At 42.1% G+C, this 11,348-nt stretch overlaps 1 protein-coding gene across 1 annotated transcript in view; it reads right to left on the bottom strand.

Moving 5' to 3' along the window:
- TBPL1 (TATA-box binding protein like 1) overlaps positions 1 to 269 on the bottom strand; it is a 17,746-nt gene extending 17,477 nt beyond the window's left edge. Inside the window, exon 1 of the mRNA XM_085301867.1 lies at positions 24 to 269. The gene's annotated coding sequence lies outside the window, so the exon portion shown is untranslated. The remainder of the gene's footprint in view (positions 1 to 23) is intronic.
- Between the last annotated feature and the right edge of the window lie 11,079 nt (positions 270 to 11,348).

Here is an 11,348-nt window from a genome sequence, read left to right as displayed (position 1 = left end):
CGTCGGCGGGCGCCAGCCGTTACCGTGCGGGCGGTTGGGCGGTCGGCGCGGCGGTTGGCGACTGGCGGTTGGCGGGTGCCCGCGGCAGCGGCGCGCGCGGTTGGGGGCTGGGGGGGAAGGAGGGCGGTTGCTACGGGCTCCGCCGCTCGCGCCCTTTGTTGTTCCGGGTCCTGGGCCGAGTCCCCGCGACAATAAACATCCCCCAACGCCGCGGGCATAGACTCCGCGACGGCTAGAGCGGCCGCCGGAAGTCTCTGCGGCGGACGGGGAGGAAGCGTGTGGTGGAGAGGGCTGCGCTAGCAGCGCGTTTCCGCTTTCGTCTTGAGGCGCTTCGCGCGGGAGCTGGGCGGGGCGGGTGCTGCGCCAGGCGGGGTGCCGCCCCGGGCGGTTAACGGTCGCCGCGGCGGGCGGCGCCCGGCGGCTCCTCCTGCGCCGCGGGCGGGTGCTGTAGCGTGTCGCCGCGCGGTTGCGGCCTGGTTATCCGTCGGCGCTGGCCGAGCCCCGGGAGCCCGAGGGCGGCGATGGCCTGTGTTCGGCTGCCCTTGCGCTCTGACCAGACCAGATTGTGAGCGCTGGTCTTGACGCTCTTCGGTAACCTTTAGTTAGGATTCACTGCAACAGCACGCTGCCGYTGCAGCCCTAACGTGCATGTAGCACTACAACAGGGTGGCAGTCTGTGCATCTTCTCTTAAATCCTTTAAAGATTCTTTAATTTAAAGCAACATGGTTTAGTATCAGAGGGACCACAGTGATAGGCTGTAGTATAATCCCATGACCTGTGAAGAGGCTGCTGAACCCAAAAAAAAAAAAAAAAAAAAAAAAAAAAAAAAAAAAAAGCTTTGAGCAAGTGGCCAGATATTCCTGAGATCCCCTGAAGGACTATGTGCTCCTCAGCACTTTGCTGTGTTTTTAATGTCAAAATTAAAGTGATGCTTTGCAGTCTACTAGTGGGCAGTCTATTTAATCACTGGGAAGTGGTGCGCAGTGCATGCTTTGAGGAGAGGACATGAGGAGAGCTGGGATGGCACCGATTCCTTCTGTTCAGGGCCGTCCTCCAAATCTGGCACGGTCTGATCTATGCTGTCTCTAGGGAATGGAGCCTGCAACAAACTGTCTTCTTGGCAATGTTTACGTTTTTTCTTGGAAGAGCTGTTTGTTGTGCTTCAGCTGAGAACACCGGAACAAATGAGCGTGGGTGCATTGCTGCATTGTGGCTAACTGGGGACCCAGCACCCAGAACGAAGAATGAAATGAATTTGCCAGGTTAAACTTTAGGTTTATAAAGACACACCTGTTACTATGTGAAAGGTATGTGTATATATATGCATATATCTATAAAGCAAAATATTCATTGGCTTGAAAGTTTTCTGAAATTGAGATTCTGTAATTACATACTTTCCATTTTGACGTGACAGTAGAATAGCTTTAGTTAGGAGAGAACAGCATAAAGCTTAATTTTGAAGGCTCTGTCTTTAGAGTTGGGGTGTTTTCTTCTGCTACATTAAATTTAATCCTTGAAACACGTTAATAAGTTCAGGTATCAAGAATAATTATTTTGGATTSCTGTTTCAAATCAGCTAAGAGCACATGAGTGACATTACTTTTTAATGTGTTTTTTACTTTCCTGTTAATAGGCTGGGATCGTACCAATGTGCAGCAAAGCTGCCACCCCGTGGCTAGTCACGGAACAGAACCATTTCCCTTAGGTGAAGAAGCAAACATGAGGCTAGCTTTTGAAAACAGGAATTCTGAATTTAGAGCGATTGTTCCCACAGTTYGGCAGCCCTGTGCAGAATCTTCAGCAATTTTATGAAATGTATTAAGACTGTTCTCAGTCTTTATTAGGCATGATCTTCAGCCTAAAGGATCTGAGGCACTGCAGTTTACACTACTACTGTGGGGTAAATTTTTATGATGTCTTCTCCCTGACAGTAGTTTTGACATGCTAAATAGCTGTATTAAAAGAGATGATGACTTTTGTTCTGAAGAGGAAAGGTTATCTTTTTGTGAATAGCATAGACAAGTTATGAAAAAAAGCTCTGTAAGCTCTTGGTTTTCCTTGAGCTCTGACTGGGCTACTCTTTTTTTTAGCATGATCATAAATGCATACATAAGTTTGGCACAAAATGTCTCCCAGCAAATATACATCCATTATACATCTCCACAAACTTGCTCTTTCTTTTTCAGGAAATAACTTTTTCTAGCACATGTTCCAGAGAAATGCATGATCATCACTGGACATTAGGAAAATATTTTTTTGATGATGAAGCAGCGAACCCTTACCATTTCAAGCTTTCAGCTGCTTTGTCTACTGAGATTTCCTCATTTGTACTAGGACATGTATCTCCAAATATATATTTACAAATACGCATACACGTGCAAATAATAATCACATTAATTAACAGACATCTTTTCATAGATGACCTTACGTAATAAAAGCCTTGCTACATCCATTCATTGCTCAAATATCTTTAAACCTCATATACTAATATATGTAAATCTCAGCCTAAAACCAATCTATGAGCAGTACTGTAAGTAACATGCAACATTAGAGATAATGTTGCATTAATATGGAATTAATTATGGAGATTAATATGGAATGCAAATAGAATTGTGGGGCAGCTATCTGTTTTTCTTGTGCAAGTTCAGTGGTTGTGTGTGCAACTTTATTTCACATCTATACAATTACAAAGCTCATTAGCTTTAGATGTCATCATTCCTCTGAAGCTCTGTAAGAGTAATCTCAGGCTGTGTCACCATTACCTGATTGAACTTAATGTTCTCCCCTTCCTGGTCTCTGTCCTACCTTACAGCTCTCCAAGTTGACTCTGGGATTCCTCCACCATGCTCCAGGATGTTAGTGCTATCCCATCCGCAGGAACTGTGTCCTCATTTTCCCTCTTTCTGTTGCATATTCTAACAGTCTTCTCAGATGCTGCACTGAAATCAGACAGGGAAGGCATGGATACCATGTCTAACTTCATCCCTGCCTTGTTACATGATTTTGAACCATTTCATCCTCTGTTTGTCAATCTATTGTTTAGAAAATAAAGAGGAGATGGGGGAAGGAACTGCTTATTGTGCTTGAATAGTCTGTGGAATCAAATCCTGGTGAGGATTGAGACCTTCAATATTTATGTAGTAAAAGTAAAGATTTAAACTTTAAATAGATTGAATTTTAGGACACTGTTTATATCTTTGTCTTGCAATTCCAGCAATGAGAGTGAATGAAGATGCAATTTCATGATGTGGTTTTCCGATCTAGCTACAGACTTCTGTCAAAAAAAATCAGTCATTTAACTGAAACACATACTTGATTATCTGGATTTTTTTGTTTTTGCAGRGTTCATTTTTAATCAGATAAAATTCCATAAAATCTCAAGATCCAGTGTAAGGTAGGCTGTGGGAAGATGTAGATGGGGAGGAGAGAACTGGACAGCCTTTTGAGACAGCCCGCAGTGAAGGCTGGATTAACAGTATTGTTGAACTGCGTTTTACGTTCTGTGGGCTCTGTGTAGAAGAGTGATGCATTTTATATTTGAAGGAAGGGTACCTAGGAGCAATCCATATCCTGGAAATTCCACAGAAATGAACTTTTGCAGAATGATCATCAGCAACGTGCATATGATTTTGCAGATTATTTATGAGAAATCTCCTACAAGTTGGCAGCCAGCAGAGAACGAGCTTAAACCTGTGGCAAGAGATCGTTCAGGGAGGGAATCCTTTGCTCCAGGGCTTAGTTTATCAGGTAAAATTATAAACCTAAGTGAGTCTTCTCACATTTCTCTCGTGATGTGGCATATGTTCAGTATGATAACTCATGCTAGCAGTGTACTCCATTATATTATTACCTCTCTGGCATTAGTAGCACTAAAACCATATCCACAGTATTCAGACTTTGAGCAAGTTTCTTTTTAATTTTATAATATATTTGATATATATATGATATTTTATAATATCATAATATTTATGATAAAAGCATGTGAAGAAAATGTCAGCAAAGTACCATCCAAAGAAAAGGCAGATGATCAAGATGAGGTTTTTCTTTAGTAAACTTTACAGTAATTTAATACGTATTCATAGTTTCAGCTTCTAAAACTGAATGGTACTTACGGACTCTGCATACCAACCTATATTGGCAATAATAAACATGGAGAAAATGGTAGAATTGGAAGGCAGCACACTACTGCTCAGRGTTATGTCCTGTGAGACTCTAGATGCCTCTTAGGAGATACAGTGTGCCCCCCATCAGCTATTGGAGGAGTATACCCTGTCCTATGGGCTTTTACACATGGAGTTTTTTTCTGTATTCCTCAGCACATGTATTTCTGCTGTTGATTTATGAGGATCTTGAAGAGCAATGAATTTTCTTTGAAAGGAAATGGCAACTCCACAGAAAATACAAAAATGTTGTCTGGAGTATGATTGCACTTCTGTGAGCGTTAATAATCATAGAATCATAGAATCAGTAAGTTTGAAAGGGACCTCTGGAGATCATCTAGTCCAACCCCCCTGCTCAGCAGGGTCACCTAGAGCATGGTAGACAGGGTTGCATCCAGGCAGACCTTGAAGATCTCCAGGGAAGGAGGCTCCACACCCTCTCTGGGCAAGCTGGTCCAGGGCTCTGTCACTCTCACAGGGAAGAAATTCCCCCTCACGGTCAGGCRGAACTTCCTGTGCTTCAATTCTTGCCTGTTGCCTCTTGTCCTGTCACACGGGACAATGGAAAAGAGTTTGTCCCTGTCCCCTTGACACCCTCCCTTCAGGTACTTGTACACATTGATAAGATCCCCCCTCAGKCTTCTCTTCCCCAGGCTAAACAGGCCCAGCTCTCGCAGCCGTTCCTCACAGGGCAGATGCTGCAGCCCTCTGATCATCTTCATAGCCCTACGCTGGACTCTCACCAGTAGCTCCACGTCTCTCTTGTCCTGGGGAGCCCAGRACTGGACACAGKACTCGAGATGAGGCCTCCCCAGGGCTGAGTAGAGGGGCAGGATCACYTCCCTTGACCTGCTGGCAACACTCTTCCTAATGCACCCCAGGAGACCAGTGGCTTTCTTGGCCACAAGGGCACCTTGCTGGCTCATGGTCAACTTGTCATCCACCAGCACTCCCGGGTCCTTCTCTGCACAGCTGCTCTCCAGCAGGTCAGCCCCCAGMTTGTACTGGTGCCTAGGGTTATTTCTCCCTAGGTGCAGGGCTCTGCACTTGCCCCCGTTGAACCTCAKGAGSTTCCTCTCTGCCCTACTYCCCAGCCTGTCCAGGTCTCTCTGGCAGCACAGCCCTCTGGTGTATCAGCTACCCAGAAGCCCAAATACAGAAGGCTTTTGGGTGTTTCTGACCTAACTTAGAGCATTATTTTGTATATAGGTAGTGCTTAAAGTACCTTCCTGATCCCTTGGTTGGTATGTTGATTACCAAATCAGGTTGATATGTTGATTACTAAAATGTTCTTAAGCTGCAGAGACAAAATGGGGTGAGGAGACTGGGGTAACCAAAGTACTACAGATGTTGATGAGCAGGCAGAAGACCATGGAGAAGAGTTTACAGAAAGATATTAACTTTGGCTTCTCAACAGTATCACTACCTCCACTATGTGCAGCTATATCCAAAGCAGTCTGGGAGTATCAACCTTAGCAAACCCTGCTGCCCTCCTGCAGCAGAGACATATTAAACATGCTCAGAGAATACCTAATGGCTGTCTCAAGCCATTCTGTGGACTTAAGGAAGGGAACATCTAAATTCTAGAATTTGGTCAGGCTTTAACATGAGATAAGAATGGAGCTGCCTGACAATGTCAAGAAAGAGATACTTCAAGGGCTTGTGTCAAACTTTGGCAGGGGACTCACGACTTGAATGAAGTACTGCAGAACTTAGTAGACTTTAGTGTTGAGCAACAAATGAACCATGATTTTCAAGGTCATAATTTTGGACACAGTGGCTTAAATTTTGTTTAAATCTCCTGTTTTATCTTTTCTTGAATTTGGCGTCTTGTCTCTAGAGACCTCTAAATAAATACATTATGTACTAGATACAAATAGCAAAGAGAGTCCTCACTAACAATTTCTGGCCCATAAAAGAAGACAGCAGGTTGATCTAGGAAAATAAAGTGAAAAGAACATGAGGCTGCGGTGAAACACCAGGTACCTTTATCACTTTAGCTTCTAAGGCTACAACTACGTTGGTAAATAAACAAGGCCAGGGCATGTGGCCTATTTTTTATACTGTTCAGTTGTTATAGGATGATCYTTGGCATGCTTTTGGCCTATACTAACTAATTTTCTCCCAGACAGTGTCCARGCATGATTTGGGTAGTGTATTTGCCAAGGACACTTCTCACTCTGTGTTAAGAGAATAAGAAAATTTAGGTATGTGTGGATACGAGCCCTGCCCCAGCACCGGACTTCATGACCAGAGAATGGTCCATAGCCTGATTTACTTGCTAGTATACATACAGTCTGAGAGAGAGGATCCTTTCACAAGCCTTCCTCATTCCTCTCTTTATCTTGATTTCAAAGAGCAGAAGTACCTTGTGATTTCAAAGTGCCTAGGGGAACATCTTACAAGTTTCTGCACCGGAAGAGCTGGCCTCTATTCCTAAGTCTTTACTAAGCCTACATGTGACTGTGAGACAATTACTTGTGTTCTCRATACCTCATTTTTTCCCATCTGTAAAATGATAGTGACTTCCTATAGAACAACATTTGGTCATGAGGTGATGGCACATATTCCAAGTTAGCTGCCATCTCCTGTTTAATTCCTGCACTGACTGCTGCCAGCAGTATAAAAGGCCCTATGTAAGAACAAAACAGCGTGCTATCTGTGAAGAAAGACTGTTCCCTCTCTGGTCAACTTGGCCATCAAAAAGCATCACAAGAAACAGGATGCTGGAACAAGAGGCCAACTGTCACTTGGATTGCTTGTCACACACGATGGTCTTTGCCTCATATCTGACAGGGGAGGGATATGCAKTTGCAGTGATCTGGGAAACCATCCAGTGGAACAGTTATCTGTTTAARTGCATCCCTGGGAACATTCGCTGCCTGTGCCCGTGCTTCCTCCTCTGCTGCTGCAGCACAGGATTTCGCAGATGTTCCTCCCAGAGAAGGCAGCTGCAGTTCTCAGACTCCCTCCTTCCTTCTCCCCGGTGGTCTAACTCCACCCGGCTATAACAGAGCTGCTGATAGTTCCTCCCATCCCTGTTCCTTCCTCTTAGAAGGACTGAGCAGTAGTAACCAGAGGAAGAGAGATTATTCTATGCCTTCTCTTTCCCCCTTCGTCATTTCTCTTGTCTGTGTAGCTGTATAGATGTTCTTCATGGAGCAAATTTGAGTTCTCTCTCCCTTTTATTTTTTCCCTCCCTTTTGTTTTTTCCCGAGTGTTTCTGAGCCCTGTTTCTTAAACAGCATGTAAACAAAACTGAGAGAAAATACTTCAGTGTATAGATAATCCATATTTACAGTTGGATATGGTCTTAGATAGAGTTTACATAGCAGCGTGGGATGTAAATAAGGATTGGTTTTTTTTCTCTCTCTCTCTCTTTGCTTAGGGAAAAATTGCCTGTTAGATTATAAAGCGAGGGAAGGATTTGCATTGTTTTTTATTCTCCTGCTTTTGTTGTGACTTTTTTTTTTTCTTTGCAAAGAGGTTTGGATCTTTCCACTCCTCATTTGAGGATCATACAGCTTTACACACGCATGCGCTTAGGCTTGAAAATGCATTTAATCTGTTTACAAGTTAAGAGTTTAAGGGCAAAACTCTAAGGCAACAGAATGCGTCATCTCAGGACTGCTGTGACCCTAGGGTATGTCCACGCCACAGTCTGGAAATGCAGTGACTGCATGCCTAGATCTATTCAAAGTCTCTTCTTTGTAGGTAGGCCAGTTACACTAGTATCTCAAATGAAGTTAAAAAAAAATCAGTTACTTACTTACAGAACTTTGCTGGTCTTGGAGTCTGCCAGCAGCAGTCCTTGCAAAGCAATGAGCCACAAGCAAAGAATGTTTGTTTCCTACCCCTTCTGGAGCATAAGTTTTATGTCAGACTTGTGACATCCTCTCAACGGTGRCAGAAATTCACCAAGTCATTACACATGCTACAGCTTTGTAGCACTAGGGACAGGGATGTCATTATTAACAGTTGTATCGCTTCTCCATAACACGTTCTGGATTACAGAGCATAGAGCAATGCACAGATGAGTAGTGAGCATAAGGCTGTGTTTACCGTGTGGTTCTTGATTTGGCAGAATAGCCTTACTTTGGAAGTAGTCAGTGCTGTACGTACTAGTAACTGGGACAATTTGAATCACTGGATGCTAGGACAGATTCTGTATTTAGATTTTTCTCTGCACATATATACATAGAAATTACAGGATGTTCTGTGATTTTCTGCCACAAATATATTTCTTTTTTTTCCCCTTTCTTCATCGACATTTCATTTGAAAACCTGTCTCTTTTGTGAGGCTATGAATGATAATCTACATTCATCAATGCACACAGAAATTAGAAATTCCATGCACTTTTATCAGCTCATACCCTCAGATATATGAGTTTTGTTGTCATGTAGACTGCAATTATTTGCAATTAGCTATTGTCTTTTGCATTATTTTTACTACAAATAGAATGAATAATAATGACACTGAGGTCTGAGGAAAGATTCGTTTTGGAAAATGCATGTGATTCATTTACAGGGAAATGTATTTTTCTGGGCAGACACAATTGTGGGCTTACCAATACAAATGCTTCAWATAAACCTGAATTTGTATTCATGTCATTATATCCAGGATTCAAAGCAGTTCTCCTACAGAAGGAAACACACAGATACTGTATGACTTCTAACAACCACAATGTGTTGACAATTTCAACCTACATATGAGGAGGCACCTAAAAGAATAAGCTACCTAGTGTATGTACTCCTTCTGCACCTTACAGCCTAGGGAGAATGAACATCATCTCAGCTTAGCTGCTCCAATCAATGCTGGCAGCAAGGGACTGTGCAGATGTCTGCAAAGTGGCTTTCTTGCCACTGCAGTGTTTCAGGCTGGCAGATTTCCATCACACCAAAGGGATAGGATAAGCCTAGAAGTTACTTGCTTTAAGTAGTGAGAAAAAAATCTTGCTCTTGAAGATTTCATGAACTGTGAAAAACTCTGCTATTCAATATATTGAGAGCTGCAGATCTAGGAGCTGAAGTACTGAATGGGTGAATAAGTGATTTTTCTGGTCACTAGCTGAACCAAAAAGTGGGTGTGAAGAATTAGTGGAACTGGTTTTCCTGCCAAAACAAAATAAATAATAATAATAATAATAATAATAATGAAAAATCGTGAGGGACTAAACTATTTTTTAAAGTTCTTATCTTAAAACACATAGGTCCAGAAGTAGTACTGTCTGATTTTCTGTGAAATTCTGTCTTGTGACGGAAGTGATGTTTGAAGCTTTGCCTACAATGGGCACTTTCTGTTGTGGATTCTCTGTTATCTAGTAAGGATTGAGTTCATGCTGCAGTGTTTCCTTTAGCTGGAGAATTTAAAAGATTTTTCTCTTCTCTACTTGACTGCCTGTTTTCAAAAAATTGTAGCAATTTAGTTATCTTTGAGACCTCTGTCAAATTCAACTGAAATCAGGCAATGACTTCAAACATTATTAGAAGGGCATATGCAAACACTCAAACAGCTGCACATGCCTTCAGGTAGGTGCAGAAATCTAAATCAAGTCATCTTTGTTTCTACATGGAAAAAGGCTATCAGTAATTATATTTCAGTAAATATTAAAATGTATCACTTGGTACAACAAAGCAAGCAAGCAAAATGTTTTATTTAAAAAACATTGACATCAATATTTAAACTTGTTCCCCTTCCCCCCATAACACATTTGTGAGTTCCTTTGAAAATCATCAATTGCTACAGTCAAACTAAGCATACATTTTTTTCTTTGCAATTACTTTTGTGTAAAATTCACTTAGCACCTTGGAAGAATGATTTAACTCACTATTCTCTTCAGATATTGAGTAGGACTCTTAATTAATCTAAAAAACTTAAGCCCTCGAAGCCAACTACCAAAACACTAGGACATGCCCTTAAACGAATTTTAGTGAAAGTTAGTGGGCTTAGTATACACAAACCACATAAATGCCTTTCAGAAATATGTTTATGGTCTTCAAAAATGGATTTAAAGCCGTTAATTGTTTTGTAGTCTGAGTAAGCCATTGTTTACCTTTTCGTTTATTGGTTGTTGTTTTTTTGTTTGTTGATATTTGCTTTTTTGTTTGTTGCTGAACTGGTTTTCAGAGGAAATCAAGGTGAAGGATGCTTGAGGAACTATTTCTAAAAAGGCTGGCAATGGTAGAAAAAGTAAATAGAGTAGGAGAAATAGTTGTGTCTACAGCCACTTCTTAGCTTTCCGTTTACATTGCAGTTTTTTGTACATGTTTACAGCTGTATTCCTCACATTTCGTGGGGGACAATTGCATTTCTCCCTTTTCTTTCTCCTTGCTGCCTTTTGGGGGGCAAATGAACAGTGAATATGGCTGGATTAAAAGGGTGGGAAGGAATGCTGCATGCAGTTAATAAGTATTACAGAAAGCAAGTGTGAGAAAAAWTAGAGTTTAACCCCTAGTCTTATGCAAATCCCAAATTCCCATCAGCTTCCGCTTTCTAGGAGGCCAACAGTACCTTTGGATGTCAGACAGGCATTAGTTAGTATGGATTTAAGTGGGGATTTTGAATGGTTAAATTCAATGGTTAATTTCAGTTCAATGGTAAAGTTCAGTAGTTTAAACATTATGCATATATTCTCTGTATCTGTCATTTGCRCTGAGTTCAATGTCAAAGAGCTCTACTCTGCCTCCCTTTAAAAGAACAGAAATTCTCACTRGATTTGCTAATTCCTATAGCACAGAGATCAGCTCTCTGCACTGTGCTTAGCAAGGCAGAGTTGCTCATCTTTTCAGCAAGAGCTATGGATGTTCAAGGAATGCCTAACTGATGTATTCGGTAGTAAAAATCCTTGTGTGCTTGTGTCTGTGTGTGTAGCTGCGTGTATCCTTTGGCGCAGCCCGCTCAAGATGGTGAAATTGCACATGGCTACACCAGGCAAGGAGGTCTGCTTTTAGCTGTGCGGGATGAGATAAAGCTGTGAAAAAAAAAAGGTGAAATTAAACAGTTCTCCCATTCAAACCCATCAAGACGGTACACCAGGCCCTAGCCCTTTGCATAACGAGGTCCATGATGTTTGCACAACTCTCAGCTCACAGTCAGTAGCTTTAATTAAACCTAGCCTGTGTGTGACCCGTGTGGTGAACTTGGGTTGCCTGGAGGACGAACTATCTCTCCCAAATAACATGCGGGG

Source organism: Rhea americana, unplaced genomic scaffold (assembly GCF_003343005.1).
Source record: "Rhea americana isolate MKP2758 unplaced genomic scaffold, rheAme1 scaffold_180, whole genome shotgun sequence".
Classification (NCBI taxonomy): Eukaryota; Metazoa; Chordata; class Aves; order Rheiformes; family Rheidae; genus Rhea; species Rhea americana.
The sequence above is the reverse complement of the archived record's forward strand: the minus strand, read 5'-3'. Positions and strand labels throughout refer to the sequence as shown.